Below are 4,043 nucleotides of genomic sequence, written 5' to 3' on the forward strand. Positions count from 1 at the left end.
AGACCACAGATCTAATGCACATAAAACCTCAAACATGAAGTGGTTAATCCTACGGAATACCTACAGGCAGTCATGCCTGCTAAAAGGGGCAATACCAGCTACTGATCTGAGTACTTTTCCACAGTACACCATTACAACAAACTGATATTTTTATGGAATAAATGCCTAAAAGGCAACATTTTCCTTGTGTTCTCAGTTACTAAAGTATATCACCTTTATCTGTAGGCGCTGTTTGAATAAAGATTGAATGTTTGCCTGTTCAAGTGTGTTTGATAAAGTCAATATTTTCCATGGGGCGTATTTTATTTTTCACATGACCTAATGCTTTAAGACTTTGCTCACACCTTTGTGCTGTGTGAATGCGCATGCTACTGCAACGTGCAAAAATACATGTGTTGTGTTGTGCATTGTAAAGCTGCAGTAGGATGGCCCATAGATGACACAGTCTTGCAAATCCAGCCTCTCTCTACCTTTTCACCCCAGAAGAAGCCTTCAAAGAATTTTCATGTCTTGGAAAACCCCTGCTAAAAATAATTATGTATACAGCTCATGGTAGATTTTTTTTTTTTTTTAGCTGCACCTGAACTATAACAAAACTATTTCCAATAACGACATAATAATGAAAAATAATAATAAAAATAATAATGATATAATATAATAATAAATTAATATTCAATAATAAATAATAATTAATAAATTCATATTAATATAATAATAATAATAATAATAATAATAATAATAATAACAACAATAATAATTCATATTAACCACTTCTGGACTGGAAGATTTTCCCCCTTAATGACCAGGCCATTTTTTGTAATTCGGCACTGTGTTATTTTAACGAACAATTGCGCAGTCTTGCGATGCTTTACCTGAATAAAATGGATGTCCTTTTTTTCCCCACAAATAGAGATTTCTTTTGGTGGTTGTTCATCCCCTCTGCAATTTTTATTTTTTGTGCTATAAACAAAAATAGAGCGACAATTCTGAAAAAAAAAAAAAAATATATATATATTTTTCACATTCTGCTATATAACCTTCCCCCCCAAAAAATGTATTTAAAAATCAAAATGTTTTAACATTTTAGGCAAATTTGTTGTCTGCTACATATTTTTAGCAAAAAAAAAAAAAATCGCAATAAGCGTCTTTTGATTGGTTTGCGCAAAAGTTATTGCGTCTACTAAGGGAAAGATTTCTGTCATTTTTATTGATTTTCTGTTTTTTTACTAATAATGGCGGCGATCTGCGATTTTTAGCGGGACTGCGACATTGCGGCGGACAGATCGGACCCCTAACTGACATTTTTGACACTTTTGGGGGGGGCGACCAGTGACATTACTACAGTAATCAGTGCTAAAAATATGCACTGTTACTGTAATAATGACACTGGCAGAGAAGGGGTTAACACAGTGGGTGATCAGGAGTTAAATGTAAGCCTAGGGGAGTGATTCTAGCTGTGGGGGGGCGTGGCTTCTGAAATTATCATAGAGACCTGTGATCCTATATAGAAAGATCTAAGGGCACTCTGTGATCATTCCAGGGAGAAGAACGGTTGGCTGTGTTTACAACAGGTGACCGTTCTTCTCTCTCACCGAGACCCGTTTCCTGATTGGCCGAAAGGCGAACCTTTGCCATTGGCCAAGGAGGAGGAGGAGGAGGAGGGAGACGCGGAGGACTGAGGAGAAGCCGCCGCTGCATCAGGTAAGTGCACTGGTCACTCTGCACGCTGGTCACTCTGCACGCTGTGGTCACTCTGCATTGAAGGGGGCATGCTGTGGTCACTCTGCATTGATGGGGGCACGCTGTGGTCACTCTGCATTGAAGGGGGCACGCTGTGGTCACTCTGCATTGATGGGGGCATGCTGTGGTCACTCTGCATTGAAGGGGGCACGCTGTGGTCACTCTGCATTGATGGGGGCATGCTGTGGTCACTCTGCATTGATGGGGGCATGCTGTGGTCACTCTGCATTGATTGGGGCATGCTGTGATCACTCTGCATTGATGGGGGCACACTGTGGTCACTCTGCATTAATGGGGGCACACTGTGGTCACTCTGCATTGATGGGGGCATGCTGTGGTCACTCTGCATTGAAGGGGGCACACTGTGGTCACTCTGCATTGATGGGGGCATGCTGTGGTCACTCTGCATTGATTGGGGCATGCTGTGATCACTCTGCATTGATGGGGGCACACTGTGGTCACTCTGCATTAATGGGGGCACACTGTGGTCACTCTGCATTGATGGGGGCATGCTGTGGTCACTCTGCATTGAAGGGGGCATGCTGTGGTCACTCTGCATTGAAGGGGGCACGCTGTGGTCACTCTGCATTGAAGGGGGCATGCTGTGGTCACTCTGCATTGAAGGGGGCACGCTGTGGTCACTCTGCATTGAAGGTACACACTATACTTTGATTACTGAAGGCCCCTTTCACACTTTTGTGACCTTAAAGTCATGCAATTTTTTGCCGCAAAGCAATACTACATTTTTCTGCTTGCGCCCCCCCCCCAAAAAAAAAAAATTTGAGCACCAGCCGCCACTGCTCAAACTACATTTATATCAATTTTTTTTTTTTTTTTTACACACAAATAGAGTTTTTTTCTTTTGGTGGTATTTGATCACCACTGGGTTTTTGCGATATAAATGAAAAAAAAATGAGAAGTTTGAAAAAAAAAAATATTTGTTATTTTCTGCTATAAAACATATCCAATATATATATATATATATATATATATATATATATAATTTTAAAAAAGACCGCTGATGGTCTGATTGGGTTCAGAACTTATCAGTCATCATGTCCAGGCCAATGATTTTTGGCCTGGACCTGTTGATCGGTCCTGCCCAATCAGATACTGACCTTTGCCTGTGTAATTTAAACACAGGCACAGAAAAGACCCGCTCTCTCCTCCCCAAATCCTTTTTGGATTAATCGAGAGGAGAGAGCACATCTAACTGTAAGTACTGCACCAGCACACCCACACACACACGTTAGATAGGCACATTTAACCCCCAATCGCCCCCCCCCCACCCCCAGTTAACCCCTACACCCCCTGTCACAACACACACTGTATACTGTATAAGTGTGACTTGTGACCAGTTTTAGCGATTGCGGCCCTTCCTTTTACACTTAGGATACCCGCCACCCCCCCAATAAAGATTTAACCCCCTGATCCCCCCTGATCACCCCCAGTTAACTCCTTCCCCCGTGTCACATTGCACACTAATAAACAGGTAATATAGTGTTTTACTGTATTTTGTATTAGTGTGATTGTGACTTGAGTTAGCGCTAGCGAGTTAGTTTCTGTCCCAAGGAGGTTTAGGGTCCCCGCCACCCCCCCAATAAAGATTGAACCCCCTGATCCCCCCCTGATCACCCCCAGTTAACCCCTTCCATGTGTCACATTGCAAACTAATACACATGTAATACAGTGTTTTATTTTATTTTGTTATTTTTTTAATCTAATGTCAGTTAGGGGTCCGATCTGTCCGCCGCAATGTTGCAGTCCCACTAAAAAATGCAGATCGCCGCCATTATAAGTTAAAAAAAAACCAAAAAACAATGGCATAAATCTTTCCCCTAGTTTGTAGACGCGATAACTTTTGCGCAAACCAATCAAAATACGATTATTGGGATTTTTTTTTACCAAAAATATGTAGCAGAATATATTTTGATTTTTTTTTTTTTTTGGTAATGTTATATAGCAGAATGTGAGAAATATTGTTTTTTTTTTTCAGATTTGTCGCTCTTTTTTTATTTATAGCGCAAAAAATGAAAATCTCACAGGATATCAAGTACCACCAAAAGAAAGCTCTACTTGTGGGGGAAAAAAGGACGTCAATTTTATTTGGGTACAGCGTTGCATGGCCGCGCAATTGTCAATTAAAGTAACACAGCGCCGAATCGCAAAAAAAATGGTCTGGTCATTAATGGGGGAAAATCTTCCGGTCTAGAAGTGGTTAAGTACAGTCCCTTCTTAAGGGTCAAGGTCAAGGGGGCCTAGGTATTTAAAAACGATGCAGCTTTGTAAAACATTTACCATGA

Source organism: Pelophylax lessonae, assembly GCF_965119305.1.
Source record: "Pelophylax lessonae genome assembly, chromosome: 4".
NCBI classification, from domain to species: Eukaryota; Metazoa; Chordata; class Amphibia; order Anura; family Ranidae; genus Pelophylax; species Pelophylax lessonae.